Below are 22,799 nucleotides of genomic sequence, written 5' to 3' on the forward strand. Positions count from 1 at the left end.
GCAATTCGGCGGTACGTCCACCCGGCCTCCCGCATGCCCACTATACGCCCTCGCTCAAAGTCCGTCAACTGCACATACGGTTCACGTCCACGCTGTCGCGGCATGCTACCAGTGTTAAAGACTGCGATGGAGCTCCGTATGCCACGGCAAACTGGCTGACACTGACGGCGGCGGTGCACAAATGCTGCGCAGCTAGCGCCATTCGACGGCCAACACCGCGGATCCTGGTGTGTCCGCTGTGCCGTGCGTGTGATCATTGCTTGTACAGCCCTCTCGCAGTGTCCGGAGCAAGTATGGTGGGTCTGACACACCGGTGTCAATGTGTTCTTTTTTCCATTTCCAGGAGTGTATGTGTCACATTAATGTTTTAAGAGTTCAACTACGCTCATATGAAAAACAAGAACGTACACTTCGTATGTACTATCGCGTAAGTCCCCGTGCATCCACATACGTTTAATCGTGACAGCTACAGAGATTACTCCATCATCAGATAACTCCATTGTATAGATAATTACAAAAATACACAGAGTCGAATTTTCCACGTGGCTGGAATATGTACATTAAAGCGTTACACCACGTCTCGTAATGAGAGGCAGATGAAGCATTGTCAAAACTGCGGCAAGAAACCTAACGGTTTACAAGTGGGGGAATTTAGAGAACAGAGCAGCCGCAACACTGAGGATCGAAAATTTTACTAAGAAGTGCAGAGTGTAGTGCGTCGCAGGAAGATTCATTGCTTTTATGTCACAATTTACCCTATAAAAATCCAACCTGTGGCAGGTTAATTGCAGGTCTGTGTTGTGTGACGTTAATGAGTAGGCTGGCAGACATACACTCCTGGAAATGGAATAAAGAACACATTGACACCGGTGTGTCAGACCCACCATACTTGCTCCGGTCACTGCGAGAGGGCTGTACAAGCAATGATCACACGCACGGCACAGCGGACACACCAGGAACCGCGGTGTTGGCCGTCGAATGGCGCTAGCTGCGCAGCATTTGTCCACCGCCGCCGTCAGTGTCAGCCAGTTTGCCGTGGCATACGGAGCTCCATCGCAGTCTTTAACACTGGTAGCATGCCGCGACAGCGTGGACGTGAACCGTATGTGCAGTTGACGGACTTTGAGCGAGGGCGTATAGTGGGCATGCTGGAGGCCGGGTGGACGTACCGCCGAATTGCTCAACACGTGGGGCGTGAGGTCTCCACAGTACATCGATGTTGTCGCCAGTGGTCGGCGGAAGGTGCACGTGCCCGTCGACCTGGGACCGGACCGCAGCGACGCACGGATGCACGCCAAGACCGCAGGATCCTACGCAGTGCCGTAGGGGACCGCACCGCCACTTCCCAGCAAATTAGGGACACTGTTGCTCCTGGGGTATCGGCGAGGACCATTCGCAACCGTCTCCATGAAGCTGGGCTACGGTCCCGCACGCCGTTAGGCCGTCTTCCGCTCACGCCCCAACATCGTGCAGCCCGCCTCCAGTGGTGTCGCGACAGGCGTGAATGGAGGGACGAATGGAGACGTGTCGTCTTCAGCGATGAGAGTCGCTTCTGCCTTGGTGCCAATGATGGTCGTATGCGTGTTTGGCGCCGTGCAGGTGAGCGCCACAATCAGGACTGCATACGACCGAGACACACAGGGCCAACACCCGGCATCATGGTGTGGGGAGCGATCTCCTACACTGGCCGTACACCACTGGTGATCGTCGAGGGGACACTGAATAGTGCACCGTACATCCAAACCGTCATCGAACCCATCGTTCTACCATTCCTAGACCGGCAAGGGAACTTGCTGTTCCAACAGGACAATGCACGTCCGCATGTATCCCGTGCCACCCAACGTGCTCTAGAAGGTGTAAGTCAACTACCCTGGCCAGCAAGATCTCCGGATCTGTCCCCCATTGAGCATGTTTGGGACTGGATGAAGCGTCGTCTCACGCGGTCTGCACGTCCAGCACGAACGCTGGTCCAACTGAGGCGCCAGGTGGAAATGGCATGGCAAGCCGTTCCACAGGACTACATCCAGCATCTCTACGATCGTCTCCATGGGAGAATAGCAGCCTGCATTGCTGCGAAAGGTGGATATACACTGTACTAGTGCCAACATTGTGCATGCTCTGTTGCCTGTGTCTATGTGCCTGTGGTTCTGTCAGTGTGATCATGTGATGTTTCTGACCCCAGGAATGTGTCAATAAAGTTTCCCCTTCCTGGGACAATGAATTCACGGTGTTCTTATTTCAATTTCCAGGAGTGTAGTTAAAACAGAAAGTGATCACACACACGTGGTTTTAATGGCAAAATACTGAATACCGGTGGGAAATGTAAGGAATAAATGTCTCGGCTGGTTCGGGGACTCAACTAAAAAGTGATTAAAGAAAGAACGCTAATTATGTCCGATCGTTCGCTTCCGAACAATCCATCTCAAATCTCACCTATCTTTCTCGCTGTAACATCCAGATATGATAACACAAATTATTACTTTAAGTGAAAAACTTACCGCCACAAGCCTTTGTTTCAGTTAAACTTAATACAAGCCCTTCACCACTGACTATCAAATGGTACTTGCCGCTTGGAAGGTTGATTCTTTGGTTCCTTTCTCGCAAAAACTCAATGCCGAGTAGGCAATTGCTTCTTAACCCCTTCACCATGAGAAAAGTGTAATTAAAGGCTCCATCCTCAAACTTTCCATTTGTCTGCTCTTGCTTTTCTACCCTCCGGCAGCTGCCAACAATAACAACCGATACCAAACAATACTGTACTGATAGAATAGGTAATTCCACTGTATCACCAACACTCCTATGGAAGTTATCAGCAGCATTGTGTGTCAAGTAGAACTATGGTCGAAATTTCTCCCACAACTACATTAACTACGGTCTGAAGAAGTTCTTGAACAGGTTCCCCACACAACTCATAGTCGCCACAGAGCTCTTATTTAACGTCTAGATTATCATTATTTTGGAATCTAAGTAGTTTCCTGCTGGAAATGATGCGCTGTTGTACTGTTCGATCTTTTGATCGGCCTGCGATCTAGTGACTTTCATTGATTCTTTGAAAACGAACTGTGCACTCTGGATGCTAAAAATAAAAGTTTCTGAGGAACAAGGACTGAAATATCATCTAGATTACAGCTCATGCGTAATAATTGCAACTGATAAATAAATGAAAGATTGTAATCATGGTTCTGTCAAATTATCTAGTATCCCGGCGTCCCGCTATGTGCCAAGGACTGATGGTGCTACCCGCAAGACAAGTCACTCCGCTGTAATTTATTCTCACGACGAAAATTACAGTCACTTTATTACATTTCATGTGTTCAGCGTGTAATTCTTCATTAACTGTCTTGATCGTAACATCTGGATATTACCGCGTTGTAATAAAACTGAGCCAGTCGGTTTGGCCGTGCGGTTCTAGGCGCTTCAGTCTGGAACTGCGTGACCGTTACGGTCGCAGGTTCGAATCCTGCCTCGGGCATGGATGTGTGTGTTGTCCTTAGGTTAGTTACGTTTAAGTAGTTGTAAGTTCTAGGGGACTGATGACCACAGATGTTAAATACCGTAGTGCTCAGAGCCATCTGAACCATTTTTTAAAAACTGATTAAAATCTACTTTTATCTGTTACTCAAATATGTGAACCTATTTGGTAAATCACTATCGCCTCTGATAATCAAGTAATATATTGTACTGGAATCAGTGAAGGAATATTTTTTGGAGGACAACGTTTTCGTTTTTGTTATCTTTAAAAGCGGTATAAATGTTAATACATTCGTACAAAGTGGTACTGTATAAGAATTCGTCAGTTTCAAACTGTTGAAACACAATATTAGTTTGTACAGTGATTTGATTTAATGTTGTTTCCTTCACCGAATGATGAAACTGAGGAAATCGTGCAGAGCTTCAGCTTACTACTGCGGCTGGATCGTAGTTTCTTTCCGTCCCGCGACTCTTATCAAGGAGCACAATGACATTTCGTTCGATGTCAAGAATACGGATTCCCAGATAGCGGACAATTCAGAGAAGGTTCCGTATTCTACACGTGTCTCTTAATACAATTAGTGTGTGAAGGCAATGACCAGTTTGGTGTAGTAGAAAACTGTAAAGACTTCCGTGGTCACTTTTTGACAAAATGGCAGTTGGCTTCTGTCTTGGGTACTTCAGCTGATGTTTCTTTAATGATTTTTCTCATATTTCGCCAGCACGAGTATCTGTCATTGTCAAAGCTTCACCCTCCATTGACGGTGGTGGACTAGAGTCGACCTCTAGGCCGCACATCATATGTGTCTGGTACGCCAACGTTCAAGGACTTTTCCATGGTCGTTTCGGTGCTGTTCTCCCCTTGCTACCAGCAACAGTCTTTCGCTGCAGCACGGGACTCCGGCACCGTCCACTTTTCGGCCTTATGCTGTCTTGCTGAAACTATTCTCATGTCTGTGAATTTCTACAGATCCTCTGAACAAGTGAGTGTGACAGCTGTTCTCTGCAGCAAGAACTTCCATGTCGGCGAATTTTAGTATTTGGCCGGTCTCACACAGTGTGTGCTGTACCACTGTCGATTTCTCCATTTTCCCAGGCTCCAATTCCTTTTTTGTTACGCGATTCTGGTGTTGACTGATCATTCAGTTATTTCAAGACAAAGTTTTCCGCAGGTACTTGGTATGCGGTATATTTCCAACACTGGAAGTGGGCCCATTTTCTCTTTTGACAAAAGCCAGGATTTTGTGGCCTTTTGGCTCGGGACGAGCATCTCGTAAACGGCGAAAGTTGTCCGCTGTTAGAGTGGTACTGTCGTGAGAATCTATGGAAAGTGGTAGAAGAATGATGAAACCACAAGTAGGCGACAAGAATTTGGAAGTAGGTACCTTATCAGAGAACATGGGGATCGGAAACTTGTGGAAGATCTGACGCACATCGTTCAGTGAACAGTGTTGAACATGGTGTCCTGCAGCAGAGGATTCCTGCTCTTGATGCCATCTCCCAGCAGCAGAACCGTCCGCCACACGGCCACAATCGTGCTGCAATGGTTTGAGCAGCGTGTACTAAGCTCACGCTTATGTCTTGGCCATCAAATTCGGCTGATACGGATCAGATAAAACCTAACCTGGACGCTATTGGGCTCCGGCTCAGCACCCACAAACGAACAATCCATAATAACGTCAAGTGTGTGTGACCTGTGCGTAGGAATTTGGTACCACAAACCTCTGGAAACTTATCGAGTACTTGAAGAAATGGCGCTCAGAAACCCGCTGAAATGCGCTCCAGAGTTGGACCAACGCGCTTTTAAGCAGGGCTCGTAAGGTTTTGGCTCATCAATGCTTGTTAACTTCCATACTGTCTCTGGTATTCCTTGAAAGTTCATAAATTTCGGTATAAATACTTGACTAACTGGTATCAACGTGAGAACCTAGCTTCTCATCTCACTCCGGAAGAGTGGCATTAATTGGCGCGAAAACTGTTTGTCATGCTCGTCCGTTCGTTTTAACATGGTCACCTTCAGCAAGAGTAGTATCAATTCGCTCAGAAATTCCCGTGACCACATCTTTCTCACGTTCGTTTATTCGCATGGCCAGTTCCAGGTCACGCTTATTACCATTAATACAATTTAAGTAACATTGTGACTAGATCTGAATTTTCACTCCTTTCAGGAATTTCCTTATTAGATACTGCATGTAAGTTTGACTCTATTTCAAAGATGCCTGGGTTCACTTCTTCTGTTGCCGGGTCGGCATTATTATCGGCACCGGCACTACATTCAATTTTCATTTGATTTCCAGGATCCATTGGTTCGTCTTTCTCTTATTTTGGTCATTACACGGAAATATAAATGTTATTTGAAACAAGCTTATAATAAAAATTAAAAAACGATACATGCAGCAATAACTACTTTTTGTTGCTGTTGAACAAGATGGACACTACTTTTCAAAGCAGCAGGAAGTCATCTACACGCGATCTTCTTCATGCACTGCCGAAATGCCGCCACGTTGGTCATTGTCTTTTACAATAATGCAATTAAAAGAATTTAATGCCTCTCAACAAAGGACTTATGACCAAATAATTTCAGTTATGATTTGGTCAAAATCTTTCCCAATCCTCCGTGATGTGTTACCTCTTCTAAATACATAAAATAAAATTTCTTTTTACGTATTTTTCTTAATACATGATTCGTTCCATCGGTCTTCCTTCAGATGTTATACTATGTCATTCGAGTACATATTTTCCAACATGAAACAGAAAAGACACAAGATGTAATGACAAACAAAAGTAGAAATTTTCAGACAAGTTTTCGAGCCTCACGTTTTGGGAGGCAGGTGAAGTGTTCCTCGACGTCTCATAATGAGAGCCAGATGAGGTGTTTATCAAAGGTGCAGCAAGAATCTAACAGCTTAAAAAGGGGGCAATTTAGAACAATAGAGCAACCGCGATTCGAATCAACATTGACTGAGGATGAATAATTCCACTAAGACGCGCAGAATGTAGTGCGTCATAGGAAAATTCATTGCTTTTCTACCACAATTTACCCTACAAAAATCCCCCCTCTTGTAGATTACTGGCAGATCTGCGTCGAATTAGCCAACTGAGCAGAGTGGCAGACATAGTTCGGAAACAGAAATTGACCACACCCGCACAGTTTTAATTGAAGAATACTGCATACCGACGAGAAATGATCGGAGTAAATATCTCAGCAGGTTTGGCATTTAATTAAAAAAATAATTAACGGAAGGACACTAATTATGTCCGATCGTTCGTGTCCGAACAACCCGCCGCCAACCTCGCCTATCTTCTTTGCTGTAACATTCAGAAATCAGAATACAAATTACCAAAAGACAAGGCAGTGGCTTAAATGAATAACGGAGCCGACACAACAGATAGATTGAAATGGATTTAATTCAACGAACAAATGTTATTACAACTAAGGCACATAAATTTGCCCAGCTCGAGCGCCAAACGACAAGAAGGAGATAAAAGAACAGCGCTCTTTCATTTATTTTCAGTGGATTTGCATTCATACCTTGTAAAACGTCAGAAAATTCCGGTATTTAAATGAAACCTTTGAACACGTATCAAAATCGTGGTCTTCTTAGAAATGAAAAAGAAAGTTTTCCTGTTATACGTTACCAGTTATGAGAACAAAAATTAGGGCAAATAAATCACAAAAACAATTTAGCTTGTTAAATGTAGAATAATTTGTTAAGTAATCCAGTGTTCTGAAAATCTGTAAATCTGCACTCTGTGAAAGACGCTATTGTTCTTCTGCTATTAGAGTTTTAGGCGTTATGCCATTGTTAAGTATCCACAAACGTACATTAGTATGTTCGGTGTTCGGGTATAGGATGCCGCCACCGCTGTCATCTTCAAAACTCCTATTTCGGGTGTATGACTGCGTCGTCAAGTTGTTTTGGTGCCTTCTAAAGTAGTAAACATCAGGATGGTCTACTCTGTGGTAATAATAGGTTTGTTTATAAATAATAAATCTTCTGCTACCAGTCACGATTTTTTATTTTACTATTCGCACGACGCGTTTCGAGAAATAATTCTCATTTTCAAGTGCGTTTCTTTGATGTGTGCTAAGCCATTTCTTTTGATGTTGTCAGTGTGTGTGAGTCTGCTTCATTTTGTTGGCTTTTAAGTTTTCTAATGGTCCATTTGTGTAGAGTCTCACACACACTTAACATCACACACAACTTGTACACTTTACACATCGAAAATGTGTGTGTGAGACTACACAAATGGACCATTAGAAAACTTAAAAGCCAACAAAATGAAGCAGACTCACACACACTGACAACATCAAAAGAAATGGCTTAGCACACATCACAGAAACGCACTTGAAAATGAGAATTATTTCTCGAAACGCGTCGTGCGAATAGTAAAATAAAAAATCGTGACTGGTAGCAGAAGATTTATTATTTATAAACAAACCTATTGCATCTACAGTCGCAGGCTTTCAAAAACCATTTATAATGGATCAAATCAGATACTCTGTAGTAATTGCGCCGTCCTCAAGATGGCCAGTGCACTAGTCGCTAAAACCTTGATCTATAGGAAGGAAATGTACCGTCGCGGTGACTCACTGGAACACATGTAATTTGTTTAACCGTGAACATAAATTTTTTGAAACTCTGGATTGGAGCTGTACCAAACCCGTAAATAAAATGAGTACAATAACACTGGTTCACAACAGAGACAGTTATTCGTGAAATGAGTACCATGCAGAACACTTCCAAACTGATAATAAATCACCAAGCACTCTAACTGCCTGTAAATGTAATTTTTAGTAATGAAAAGGCCGAAAAACAAATAAAGACGTCAGAAACTGGAAGTGATTAGTCCCTGTTAATTAAATAGATTGCAGCGGTCCATTTGCGAATTGGTGGCGAGTGTTGGCGGAACTGGGTCACCCGCTATTTTGGTCGCGTCACAAGCGCGGTGCTCACTTGTCCTTCACGTGACGCCTTTCCTCCTCACCAGAGAGCAGCACTCGAGGGGAGGACGTCTCCCAGCACACGATACGCACTCTCTCACGCCGCGCTAATGGACAGCTCTTACCAGCTCCTCCCCCCCCCCCCCTTTCCCTCTGACTCTCTATCTCTTTCTCACTCTCTCTCTCTCTCTTTCTCTCGCCGCCTAGTCACCACAACAGCGGAGCAGGCTCTCTCTGGAGACAGTGTTTCTAGTCAATTATAGATATTATCCTCTCAGCGGCTCACTTGTGATGCAGATGACGGGTATTATCTCATCGTCACCCGCTAGGCAAGTAGCAGTTGCATTGTAGGTGTCGCATCAGTCATAAATGCTGTTGGGATAACAAGCACGAAAGCTAATGATACGTCAATTACTTCTCACCGAGTGTCTAATGGGAGCTGTAAATATCCGCACCAGCTTCGGATCTCTGAGGAACTCACATTGAGCTTTGTCTCGTACGACTGCACACATTAAGGTAACTGACGGTACTACTACGTATCGTAGCAATGCTGTTTGCTTAGAAATGCAGCATTATTAAGTACGGTGGTAAATGTTGTAATATATATTAACACACTATAAATGAACAAATGTGTCAAAGTAAACACCATTTACCTTTTCCTTTTTAATTAGAATAACTGTGGAAGAGGCTTAACGATTGACATCTTCACTAGACAGTCAAACATCATGTCATTTAGATATGTGAGTATTTACTTAAGAGAGAAAAATTACTTAATAATGTTGTTGAAACATGGATGCTGTTGTAAACATCTGCTTGAAACAATGGCAATATTGTGTGTGTAATTAATGAGAATTGGTCGTATCACGCACCGACATATTTTTCTACAGAGAAAATTCGCTCTGCTCTGTGAGAAGTTCTTAATGCAACATTAAACAAATGTGTGTGAAATCTTATGGGACTTAACCGCTAAGGTCATCAGTCCCTAAGCTTACACACTACTTAACCTAAATTATCCTAAGGACAAACACACATACCCAGGCCCGAGGGAGGACTCCAACCACCGCCGGGACCAGCGGCACAGTCCATGACTGCAACGCCCTAGACCGCTCGGCTAATCCCGCACCAAAATTGAATTGTAGCTGTAGCCTCAGTTGTACAATTACAGGATAAAATTTGCTTTCCATGTTTTCTTATTGTGAGTTTGATCAATGCACTGCCTGTATGACTTCAACAACTGACGTTTGTGAGAAGCTGATGTAACTCACGTCGGGAAACCGATTGTATTTTCGATGAGACAGGAAGTTGCAAACGGATGAAAATAACTGCCGACCCACAAAATTCTTCCTTTCCTGAGAAAGACACGTTGTAAGGGAACAAGCGCTATGACGAGCAGCAGCGTGAAGTCATTCGCGCTACGTTTAAAATTTAAGTTCTACATGCGCGAACGAAAGTATTGGTAGCTTATTGAAACGCCGATCACACATGATTGGCTTGCTGGCACAGCTGAAATCTCTACTCCGTTCCATGGGCATAGCCTACTCTCCAGACGTGTATTTAACATGCTTCAGCCTAATTACTCACACCAAAACAAAAAACAATGGTAAGTATTGCTTCAGTTCTTATGTGGAATTAGCAACTCTGTTGCTCAAAAGATTAAAAGACAACCAGCTGGTTTAATATAATGTTATTTGTTCACTGCCTTATAAGATGTGGGAGGAGAAGATTAGTGATTGGCGTCCCTTCACTAGCGAGGTCATTAGCGATGGACCACAAGCTAGGATTAGGGAAGAATGGGAAAGGAAATAGGCCGTGCTCTCTCAGGGGAACCATCCGGGCGTTTGCCTCAAGCGATTTAGGAAAATCACGGAAAACCGAAGTCAGGATAGCCGGACGCGGGTCTGAAAAGTCACCTCCTGAATGTGAGTCGAGTCTGCTAATCACTGCACAACCTCGCTCGGTACCGCCTTTTAATACATAGCACCAGCCAAAGAGCAGCCCCATTGTGAATGCTGTTCTTGAACGCGGAATGAATTGGTTGGCGCTCGAACGCTGCTGGTAATCGCCCTGGCTATTGTCAAACGATTGGCAGCTGCTGCGAGTTGGTGCGTTAGAAGAGCTCCCGAGATTTGCGCTCTTGTCAAGCACTATATTCTTCTGTGGACGCTTTCTCCTCTGTAGAAAGTAGAGGATATCTCATTACTCATCAACTTGACTGCGAATGGCGTTCCAGTGGTAGAACCACGTGCCCTGTTCAGGGTGGATGCTGACGGAACGGCTCAGGGTGTTGTACTAATCTCCCTAACCGGGAAGTCTGAGGGGCTGTCTTTCACTTAAAGCGAAAGCGAACCAGGAGGAGTCACTTCATCGGTTTAGGGGAAACCTGTTTTGTCCGCTGTCATGAAGAGGCAAACTTAAAGGGTAGGAGTCTGTTAATCATCTAGTGTTCAAACGTACGGTGAATGATGGTACCCCTAAGGGAAATGCCAGCAAGGAACAGGAAAGGACACCAGGTGCACTCACGTCGTGTGGCTGGGGGACTCATTCAGCATGCTGAAGAGTCTATTCTAGCAACCATGGACGGAACAGCGTGCAACCAATTGCAGGTTGTGGCGCATGTTGGAACAAATGATGGGTTCCGAGATCAGAGTTAGGCCATTACAGTGACCGGCAGATGCGGCTGAGAAGACCAGCCTTGAGCATGGAGTTTCAATGAAGCTGACAGTTTGCAATATTTTCCCCAGAACTGACGTGGCCCTTCGGTCCTGAGTAGAGTAAAAGGACAGGATATGAGACTTAGAAAGTTCTATGACAAACTAGACTGCAACTTCCTTGACTTGGGCCGTAGGCTTCAAAACTGTAGGGCGCCCCTAAATGGGTCTGGTGAGCATTACACATCAGATGCTGCTAATCAGGTAGCTGACTGTGTGTAGGGAGCACACAAGGGTTTATCAGATGAGATGGCTCCCCATCCAATCCAGATAACGATAGTTGCAGGAAACCCAGAAGTGTTCATGAACGATCGAAAGAAATTCCTCCCACAGATGAGGGTACTAAAATACTAATGGTAAACTGCCGAAGCTTTCGCAACAAAGTTCCAGAGTTTGATGAAAAGCTGTAAACCTCACATAATAGTAGGTATGGAAGGACTAGCAACGAACTTACCTAAGTGTGTCTGCTGTAGCAAAAGTCAAATAGTGGTTTAAAGCCACTAATGCAGCTCATGAACTTGACTGTGTTCTAATCTAATTCGCAAGTATCAGTCGTCTAGTTCATGTTAGAGCAGAGGATACAGCTCCTGCGTAATCGAGTTAAATAGACCAGCTTGGTCAGCATGGCGAGCACCTTAAACGGTTACAGCGCGGCGCCACAGTCAGTTATCTACACCGAAGCTATGACTGTGCGCTTCAACCTGCATTATCAATCGCTCATGGCAGCTATGTTTCCGCATTGTTAAAATTCGACTCATTCCCTCTGTTTCTAACAGTGACCTCCTTATGCAGGATGTACCAGAAGGAATGGACAGTATTTAGGGCTATGACAGGAACGATAATACGAAGAAAAAATTCTTATAAACATGTGGTCTAAAATGCAAGACTTAAAAGTTGTAAGAAAAATGGCTCTGAGCACTATGGGACTTAACATCTTAGGTCATCAGTCCCCTAGAACTTAGAACTACTTAAACCTAACTAACCTAAGGACATCATACACATCCATGCCCGAGGCAGGATTCGAACCTGCGACCGTAGCAGTACCGCGGTTCCGGGCTGCAGCGCCTAGAACCGCACGGCCACCGCGGCCGGCACAAAAGCTGTAAGAACTTGTTCACATTCGCTAATATTAAATACATCTCTTTCACTTAACAAGTGCCCATAGATCTTAAAGTATGCACTACAGAAACTTTTACTGGGCACTTTTTTCTTGATTTGGTCCATAACACCTACTCCCAAAATACGGAAAGCGAAGAGCTTGCAGCAGAAAAGATTTGTTTGACAATAACAAAGATGAAGAAATGCTCATACCTCTTAAGGTATGTATTTTAGAAACCACCTTAACTCGACTTTTTTCCTTCAAATGATCGTTCCGACGTATTTCTCAATGTTGACAATTCTTCGACGGACACAGTGTAGCGCTGTGGCTACTATTTTACGTCCAAAAGGTAATTCCTCCTTTCATTTAGGAGCATCTCATGGGTATCTACAAGGTAATCGTGGTGTTCCACTGCTTGGAAGTCATACAAGACGGAAGCTTGGGTGCAGGAGAGCTTTGACTTGGATGTAATGGTGTCGACATGCCCGGAGAACACTATATTCGAGATATGTAGGAGACGATTGTTGATGCTGCATTGGTAATACAATGCAGGTTTAGTCGGTCGTGATAATAGTGAGCTTCGTCGACTACCTCTTTCTAAGTTGATACTGATTGTATCTGAGGCTCTCCCAGGAGACAGCCGTTCACTCTTTCCTCCTTACATTTCAACATTCGTTATTCGGCAACTTGTTTTGCTTTATTGTTTCCTCCAGGGTCCAACGACGTTCGACAACGGAACAGGGTTTTATGTTTCCTTCTACCTTCTGCCTATTTGTCTTTCCTCAAGAGCAGCTGAACCTAGTTTCTGAATACTCCCTGTCACACTTGGTTTCCGTTTAATTATTTTGAATACGAAAGATTGAGACGGAACTGGTTGTGCTGCGCTATTACTTCGCCTTAGGGTACCCTATGTATTTTTATCAGTAATTACACTTTGGTTACCACCTTTTTTGTTCGAATACTGAGAGGGGTTGGACATTACTTTATTTATTTATTTCATATTGGACATTCTTTTCCCATCCCTATTACATTGCTGTCCGTTTATGGAATCAGTGGGTGTTTTGAGTGTGTTTACGTGAGTTGAGTAGCTGTAGCGCAAATACACATGTCTCCCTTGAGCTTTGGTGCCAATCCAATACTTGGGATCAACAATCAAAGACACTCCTGTGCTTATGGTATTCCCAGGCTTGGTAGCAACTTCCTCCCCTCCCCTCAGGGAGGTGGTGGTTAGCTGGCATTGCTCCACTTTTGGGAATGTGGTTTCCTGGTGGCCTGCAAGATGGTCGGACTCTGTTAGTAAAACCTTATATTCTAAGGTACATAGTAATTAAATAATCCATTCTCTTTCAGCACCATCTTACTCAAGGTTGTTGCGACCACCTTTTGTAATTACTTTCCAAGAAAATTCAGTGGTTACGACGTAGATTCATAACGGCCACACGGAGCTCATGTCATTTCCAGTAGTATGAAGTTTGTTCATTAGTGCCCCCAGCACATTTAATGTTCGTTGCACATTTTTCACTCTATGTGCGTTTATTTGGTTTTGTTAACTTTTAGTGGAATATTTAATGTTTCGTCTTCATGCTAAGGGCCTAATCCATTGTGTATAAGTCGGTCATGTGGTCGCAACCATTAAAACAAAGCGTAGGCAAATTCGTGTATTTGCGTCAAGTCAGGATTACAAGCGAGTAAATGGTGAAAAATATTTAAGAATTCGTGAGGTGGAATTATTTTATTTTACTAGTTTTTCGCTCCTGGTCATTGCCTGCATGGTCCCAAGCGAGCATAGCTGTACGGGATGGGATTATCTGCTCCCATGTTAGTTCGGGATAAGATTTTTGCGTGATTCTTTTGAAGTTTTGCTATTAATCCATGATTGATTCAACAAAGGGAGTTCTTATTTGTGCCATTCACTTTTAATCAGCAACGTGGCGGTGTCTGCTCAGTGAATGAGAAGAGGACGTTCGTGTCTAATTTCAGAACAGGTTTTTGAGTTTGTTGCTTGAGAAATTTTGCTATTAATCTAAGACAGACCCCACTTGGTAAGTATGTAATTCCAGTACTGACTTCCAATCGCCCATGTGTTGCTGGCGGCACGGTCGCTGTAGATTGATCGATCCTGTAGACTTTCAAGAAGGCTGAACGTGTAATCGTGTGGTGGATTTTTTTGGATATACTGATGATTTATATCTTTTCTTTTTAATTGTGTTACGGTCTGTTTGACCTCCAGTTGCCCAGTTGTATGCTATCTTAAAGTCACGCACTGACTATTCCCACCAAAGTTAATCAGCTCCCACTAGCCATGTTGTGTCGATTATTATTATAAACTGTAGCTATTGGCCATTGTATGGATAGTATGAGAATGGAAGTTCCATGTGAGAACCATCTTAATCGCAGAAGCAATATAATTTTCCTCCCAGTCCTGTGCATAACAACTTACGAGGCAGCTTAGGTTTAGATACTGAGCGCCCACAACACACGAAATACACTGAAGTGATAAAAGTCATGAGATAGAGATGGCGGTAGTATCGCGTACACAAGCTATAAATGGGCAGTGCATTGGCGGAGCTGTCAGTTGTACCTAGGTGATTCCTGTGAAAACGTGTCTTACATGATTGTGATCGTGCAACGGGAGACAATAGACTTCGAACGCGGAATGGTAGACGAAACATGGGACATACCATTTAGGAAATGGTTAGGGAATTCTATATTCCGAGATCCACAATGCCAACAGTGACAAGAATACCAAATGTCCAGCATTAACTCTTACCATAGACAACACAGTTACCGGCGGGTTTCACTTAACGAGCGAGAGCAACAGCGTATACGCAGCGTTTTCAGTGCTAACAGACAAGCAACACTGCGTGAAATAGCCGGAAAAATCAGTATTGGAAGTACGACGAATGTATCCGTTTTGGCAGTGCGGCGAAAATGCCACGGTAAAGGGCTATGGCAGCAGACGACCGACGCGAGTGCATTTGGTGACCCAGATCGCCCGACATGATTCCCATCGAACGTTTATGGAACGCAATCGAGAGCAGTTCGTGCACAAAATTCTACACCGGCGACACTTTCACATTATGGACGGCTATAGAGGCAGCATGGCTCACTACTTTTGGAGGGGACTTCCAACTACTAGTTGAGACTATGACACGTCGAGATAGTGCATCACGCCAAGCGAAACACGGTCCGATACGATATTACGAAGTTAACCACGGCTTTGGTCACCTCAGTGTATGCTATACACGCTTTGTTCGTCTTTGACGTATTGGCAAAGTACCACAATATAATGTATTTTTAATAGGAATTAACGTCATTTTTCGTAGCAGTAATTTCAGTCACTTGACCTCACCCGCTAATACAGTCCTGAATATCTTTATCTTCTAAATATTATTGAATCAGTCACTAACTGTATCATTTTCATCGCGTCTGATAGTTGTGCAAATGCCTTGAAAATGATTTCATACACCTACCTTCTTTGGTAGCTTACCCCTTAAAATTCTGTTGTGTAGTGCACTAAGTTACTCGGTAATAAATTCCACAAATTAATTGGTTAATAAACGTTTGGCCGGCTCCTAATTATTATCAGCTGCAAGCACTGAATCAGAGAGGGTAGCATGAGTGTCATCCAGTACAGAAACTGTAATGCTCACCGTCATGTAACGATTTCATATACTATTCAATGGACAATAAAGTCATGTCAGTAGAATTCTACCCATACAGAAGTAAAAGCAACACAAACATTAACCTTTCAAGGTGCCATGTTTAGAAGAGAATATGATCACAAGTGAGATTTCTAGGAAATTTTTTGCATATGGAGTAGCACAAATGTTGTGTTAGTGTATTAGGGTATATTTTGGTAGACTTGTGAAATCATACACTGTCAGGCACTGTATACGTTGGTCAAGCATATTATTTCACAAACGTTTCACATAAAAATCTGAAATGTTTCCTATCTTATTTCATCATTTCAGGAAACAGTATGCATATACCTATCGCCACAGGAAAACTGAAACTGAATTGTCGCAGAAAAACATACGACTATATTAAACCAATAGTGGAGGTAGTCCATCTTTTGAAACGGTATAAAATCTTATTTGGACCACACACATTTCCCTTTATTTAAAACAACGTCATTGGACACTGAAAGAATTGTAATTTGTTTGCAAATAAGTTTAACGAAATCACAAACAATTCTCATGTTTACAATTTCTTTTTAGTTCTCACGTTTTTGGCTTCTACGTTATTTTCATCTGTTGCTACGCACATGCATCCAGTTAGTACAACAGTGTGCTTCACTAGTCACAATATCTTCCCATTTGCGTTTTTGAGAATATCCTCATTCGCCTCGTGAGTACTAAAAAATAATTTTAAGAATGATATCTGTTAGCGATCTCATTAAAACGATTCGTTAAGTAAATCTCATTTGCCATTTTGACACACCAGTTACACTTCAGCCTTTTCAGTCCCGATTTTTTATTTTCCACACTAAAAATTTTATAAGTTGTGTTCTTGATTAGCAAGAATTTATTAACACAACAGGATATGCGAAATTATATTTTTACACTCACAGTTGGTATATTTTACATTGAGTAAAACAAGACTGTTATGAACATAAGAACTCTTATAGAGCATTTTGGACATAATTTTTGCACTAGTCATACTTAATACTACTTCAACTCTATTTATGAATAAAAATGTTGCCAATAAAAGCTAAGTATACTTGAACTTGTGTAAATGAAAATGTAAATGTTAATTTGTTCAAAATCATGTGGCTCCGAAAGTTCTTGGCGACAAACTAGTTGATAAATTTTGATACAACACTATTCTACTAAGGGTATGTTTGTAGATAACTACTTTTTAATATGTAATGTATAATATAGTCATATGTAAGTTTTTGGAATTTTTGTAACAATGTTTCCTTATCATTAAGTTGATGCTAAAACACATGTGTATGCCAATGGAATGTTGTGCCAACATTTCTAAGCAATCGCTCAGAAACTTCAGAAGATTTGTGATAAGGATTATCCACATTTTCTGTACAAGTAGAGACGCATATATTTGTTTTATGTTTTTTCCTTAAAAGTCTCAAATTTCCGGAAGTTCTTCACGAATTTCTACGAAATTGTGATACAACATTCATTCAAACACTAAGCTACAACGCCATCTGGTACACTCCTGGAAATGGAAAAAAGAACACATTGACACCGGTGTGTCAGACCCACCATACTTGCTCCGGACACTGCGAGAGGGCTGTACAAGCAATGATCACACGCACGGCACAGCGGACACACCAGGAACCGCGGTGTTGGCCGTCGAATGGCGCTAGCTGCGCAGCATTTGTGCACCGCCGCCGTCAGTGTCAGCCAGTTTGCCGTGGCATACGGAGCTCCATCGCAGTCTTTAACACTGGTAGCATGTCGCGACAGCGTGGACGTGAACCGTATGTGCAGTTGACGGACTTTGAGCGAGGGCGTATAGTGGGCATGCGGGACGCCGGGTGGACGTACCGCTGAATTGCTCAACACGTGGGGCGTGAGGTCTCCACAGTACATCAATGTTGTCGCCAGTGGTCGGCGGAAGGTGCACGTGCCCGTCGACCTGGGACCGGACCGCAGCGACGCACGGATGCACACCAAGACCGTAGGATCCTACGCAGTGCCGTAGGGGACCGCACCGCCACTTCCCAGCAAATTAGGGACACTGTTGCTCCTGGGGTATCGGCGAGGACCATTCGCAACCGTCTCCATGAAGCTGGGCTACGGTCCCGCACACCGTTAGGCCGTCTTCCGCTCACGCCCCAACATCGTGCAGTCCGCCTCCAGTGGTGTCGCGACAGGCGTGAATGGAGGGACGAATGGAGACGTGTCGTCTTCAGCGATGAGAGTCGCTTCTGCCTTGGTGCCAATGATGGTCGTATGAGTGTTTGGCGCCGTGCAGGTGAGCGCCACAATCAGGACTGCATACGACCGAGGCACACAGGGCCAACACCCGGCATCATGGTGTGGGGAGCGATCTCCTACACTGGCCGTACACCACTGGTGATCGTCGAGGGGACACTGAATAGTGCACGGTACATCCAAACCGTCATCGAACCCATCTTTCTACCATTCCTAGACCGGCAAGGGAACTTGCTGTTCCAACAGGACAATGCACGTCCGCATGTATCCCGTGCCACCCAACGTGCTCTATAAGGTGTAAGTCAACTACCCTGGCCAGCAACATCTCCGGATCTGTCCCCCATTGAGCATGTTTGGGACTGGATGAAGCGTCGTCTCACGCGGTCTGCACGTTCAGCACGAACGCTGGTCCAACTGAGGCGCCAGGTGGAAATGGCATGGCAAGCCGTTCCACAGGACTACATCCAGCATCTCTACGATCGTCTCCATGGGAGAATAGCAGCCTGAATTGCTGCGAAAGGTGGATATACACTGTACTAGTGCCGACATTGTGCATGCTCTGTTGCCTGTGTCTATGTGCCTGTGGTTCTGTCAGTGTGATCATGTGATGTATCTGACCCCAGGAATGTGTCAATAAAGTTTCCCCTTCCTGGGACAATGAATTCACGGTGTTCTTATTTCAATTTCCAGCAGTGTATATATGTAATAAAAGGGGAAACATTATAAAAATGTAAATGTAGGTTAGTTCAAATTCGTTAATCTTCTAAAGTTCTTGACTGATGGCTCTGAAATTTTTACACAATGTTGCATTCTAATACAGGAACATTTCTAGGTACCTGATTCTTTAATGTATGTGTATTTTAAATGTTAAACATTTTTTAAAAAAATCTCGAAATTTACCTTTCCGATTTACTTCAAACTGTTACACGTTAATGTAACAAAAGTATATATATGTGTGTGTGTTTGTGTGTGTATGTGTGTGTTTAAAAAAGGGAAGTTGGATTTATGGCTATTGGTGTATGATTAGAATGTTGCTACAGAATGAATTTACAATAACTATAATCAAGACTCAAGGTCAGAGAGAGGGAGAAGAGGAGATGGACAGAGGGCGTCAGAGGAAAAGGACACAGTAAACGGAAATAACAGAGAGAGGTTGCGGAAGGAGTTGAAGAGGGCGGAGAAGAAGATTGACGAAGAAAGGAGAAGAAGGTGACGGATTGAGTGTGTGCAGAGAGAGGGTCGGGAACAGAAGGAGAGGGAAAGGCGGGGGAGAAGATGTACAGTGAAAGGAGGAGGAGGTGATGGACAGAAAGAGTAGAAGAAGGTGGACAAAAAAGAGACAGATGGAGATGGACAGATCAGGAAAGAGAAGAAGATACGGACATATATTCAATTCTCGTACGCATTAGATACGTGTGCTGGCTCTTTTCTTTCTTTTCCAGTTAAGTAGATCGAGCCACAGTAAAGGGTAGCTAGGTACGGCTAGTACACAATACAAATTCCAGCTTACTGGGAGGAGCCACGTTTCTGCACACCATCTTAATTTGTGCTGGAGTTTTCAAGGCACCCACTGGAGGAAAGCTGTTGTTACACTCATCTTGTAGAGTGGAGAAGTTACTGTTAATAAATTCAGAATACCAGTATTCAAGTGCCTCAGAGTGTTACACAAAGAAATAATGACATGTTAACTGACGTACTTTATTTAGTACTCCAGGGCCCAAAGAGTTAAATAAACCGAAATGCTTATCGTCGGAATATTACTCCACACAGCTACACAAGACGAAGTAACTCTCATAAAACTTGTATGAGAGAGCCGAGCAAAAGGTTTGAAAACGAAAGTATAGCAGGAAAAGTTATTTATGTTCTCAGTCGGTGCGAAATATGACATTACAATATTATAGACCACGCTAGAGCTGAAAGAAAGCGTTCTGAAACGCTAAACGCAGCGTTCCTGTAGCAGCGGGAAATTCAGGCTGAGGCGCGTGGCGCAAGATTAACGATGGCTGGCAGACAGCGTCGGGGCAGCTCCTGCGTCGGTAGATGTTTGCTCTCCAGCCAAGACGAATGACTGGGGACGTTTCTGCTGGGATGGAAATACAGTGTACAGGATTACCGTCGACTTGTGGGACAATGCGCTCGCAGGTCTTCAGGAAATTTGTCCCGCTAAGGAGACAAATGCGTGGGATTAATGTGGTCATCTTAAGAGGAAAAAGCTGCTAGTCCCTGAGGATAAATTTTCGCACATTTGTGAATGAACCGAGAAGAAGATATTTCGTGAAGAACGAACGTTATTCTCCTCGTCTACACATATAAAAACAGCACGAAGCTCACTATTTACGTTTCAAGTTACAAATAACGAAGAATATACTCATTTCAAATAATACAAAACTTACCATTATTTCATCGGCCAGAAGGCCCTTATACAGAGAATGCGTCATTGTTCCCGCAACGACCACTTTCATCTACGCACTAGCTTGGGTTTAAAGACTATTTCAAAATCAGTGGTGCCAAGCTACCATGGCAAAGGATGTAGAAGCGAATCGAGTTTGCGCTTCTTCCCTATAGTAGGCACAGAGGAATTGAAAGCTCTCAAAAGAGTACAAACATATTTTATTTACATTAATTTATTTACAGCGTAAATTACGTTGTGTTACTGGTTTTTTTTTTTTTTTTTTTTTTTTTTTTTTTTTTTTTTTTTTTTTTAGAAAGAACCCGTTTTCAGGGTTTACGTCTTGCAGAGTAGGTATGGTAATAAAGGTCTGGCTTTGAAACTATTTGAGATATTCTGGTGAAGCAAGCTTCCCTTCCCTACGTCGAAATAGTACCACAGGAATTTACGTATCCACATCAAACTGGTTTTCCTAAAATTTCACATTAAGGGTTCCACTATTCGCCACTAAATAATTGCTTGTCATTGCAGGGTTGTGCACCACAGACGTATATTCTGTTCTAACTGTTCACCGTTTTCAACAAACCTGTATATCTTACTTTCGGTAGAGTGGGCTACGTTCTAGAACGCAAGTGCCTGAAACTTTCTCACTTCCATTTTTAATTCTCGTTCTGAACTATTTATCTCTTTCGGAATAGCAAGCTAAAAATTGTTGGCAGTGAATTGCAGTTCTGTCAGACTTCTCTCCTAGAAGAACAGTTATATCTTGAGCTAACGCTATTAACTGCCTCACGTGCTATTTGCGTATGTTATTGTTGTCCCTCGGTGTACTCCATCAATATTAGGATTTCGAACCTCTTCTTCCGTCTGATAATATCGATGTGTGGGACTGTCAACAATGGAAATCTATGAGCGTATCCAGATTTTTCTTAATTCTTTCACCCATTTCTAAGAGGGAAGAGTTAATTGCCTGTTTGATATCTTGATTTATGCTGCAACAGACACTTACTTCACGCACTGTAAATACAAGTTCCTTTTCATTTTGCTCTGCATCATAGTTGTCATCAGCTTAAAATCATTATACGCCAGATCCATTGTCTCATAACTTCCAAATTTATTCGCTAATCACGTCTTCGGTTGTTAGCTAGCAACCTATTCTAAAAGTGGTGATTGGTTTTCTCTGCCACACATTGCCGATTTCAAATCCAATAAATTTCCTCGTATTGTAGCTCAAACTGGTTTTATTAACTTCTACAATATAACAAACATTCTACAGTGGTGCATGACGTCACATCATTGAGTGCGTGACAAATTCTGACTACTATACTAGATTAGGGCATCCTACTACATCAACCAGTCTACCATGGCTCGGCACTTATCCGAAGCACTGTGTAAACCTACTGCAGGGCTCTTGCTACCGGACTTTTCTTCAGCATGCAACACCGGTAGTCCATGACGGGGGTTGTGAATAGTTACTTTCACTTTTACTTTTACAGAATTACACTTATATAACTGACACTTAAATGAATCTCCCAGACAAAAAACGAGCTGCTTACCAATTCCTTTACTACTTATTTTCACTGCTACATAGACGCTATAGTAAGAGAAGTATAATTTTTTGAACAGAATGGCAATTATACGCTCCAGTCACATTGATGAGAGCACGGTCTATCGGCGTGCAATTACCACGCACAGATAGGAAGTAACAGCATTAGTAGTGAAGGATATACAAAACATATTGAGGGGATGCGGAAAGAGTACAGTCACTGTAATGCGGAAATAGAGAGATCTGACTGACGTCTAAAAGGCCATGGCCGACGAAAGGTGGAATTTTCACGCCGATACCGCAATTAGACGTCCACTGATTAGCGACGACAGGTAACCTTTCAGATGAATCAAATTTTATACTCCATCGGTCTGAAACATCTGAAAGCAAACAGCCTGCTACAATCGTCGGCAGTGTCCTGGTCTTAGGAGGCATCTTTATGGTGTGGGAAACGTTTACGTGGCAGTCCCTGAGTGATCTCGTCGTTATGGAAGGCATAATTGATCAACTCAAGTGTTGGTCTACCCTTAAGGACCATTTCCACCCTTACATGCCGTTTGTTTTCCTTCGGTACACAACATGACACATTTCGCAGTGTACGTGCGTGTGTCAGAGAGCAGCAGGATGAGTTCACCTTACTGTCCTGGTCACCAAACTCTTCGGACTGAAACCCTATCGTTAATCTGTGGGGACATTTCGATCCGGCTGTTCACGCCATGGATCCTCACAGGGGGTCGGCAT

The sequence above is a fragment of the Schistocerca serialis genome, chromosome 1, assembly GCF_023864345.2.
Source record: "Schistocerca serialis cubense isolate TAMUIC-IGC-003099 chromosome 1, iqSchSeri2.2, whole genome shotgun sequence".
Lineage (NCBI taxonomy): Eukaryota > Metazoa > Arthropoda > Insecta > Orthoptera > Acrididae > Schistocerca > Schistocerca serialis.